The sequence below is a fragment of the Penaeus monodon genome, chromosome 19 (genome assembly GCF_015228065.2).
Source record: "Penaeus monodon isolate SGIC_2016 chromosome 19, NSTDA_Pmon_1, whole genome shotgun sequence".
NCBI lineage: Eukaryota > Metazoa > Arthropoda > Malacostraca > Decapoda > Penaeidae > Penaeus > Penaeus monodon.
The window spans coordinates 19,781,883-19,782,542 of NC_051404.1; positions in this window are offsets into that span (position 1 = coordinate 19,781,883).

Sequence of the window (660 nt, forward strand, 5' to 3'; positions counted from 1 at the left end):
GCCCTGCAGACAGACGGCGGACGAGAGGACGACAGAAAAGCCAGACAGAATGCGGCAAAGGCAAGACAAGTTAATTACCAGTGAGAGCGCTGGAGGCGAGAAGGGAACAGAAGTAAGGTCATCTTGCAAGACTACTTAAGCGGCGCAGAAACACCTCGGAGTCAGTTACGACTTATCTTGCGTGTTGTTCACACTCTTCGCTCTCTCATCAAGGATGATCTCCAACAAGGTAGAGGGAGTGAGAGTGAGAGTGAGAGTGTCATATCGGGTGTTAAGACGTTTGGAGAGTTCTGTCGATTACTTGGTGTTTACTTATTATCTATTCATTCATGTGGGGTTTTATCACATCCGATAATCTCTGTGGCAGAATGGTAAAGAAATTGCCCGGAACCTTTGGTATACTTAATCTTCTAACATATCCTTAAACCAGAGATGAATGTAGGAAATAAACGATCTATTTTCATTGATATATAGTTAATAAATTGTCATAAACAGACACTTGAACAACAAGCTTAATTGTCATCAGTTGCTATACATTAATTGCGTGCAACTCACACTCTTTCAGCTTATCATGGCGACTGTGGTCCTGGCACTGGCAGCAGTGGCTCTGTCGGCGCCGCAAGTGAGGGATCCCCAGGCCGTTCCAGGATCTTTCTCTCT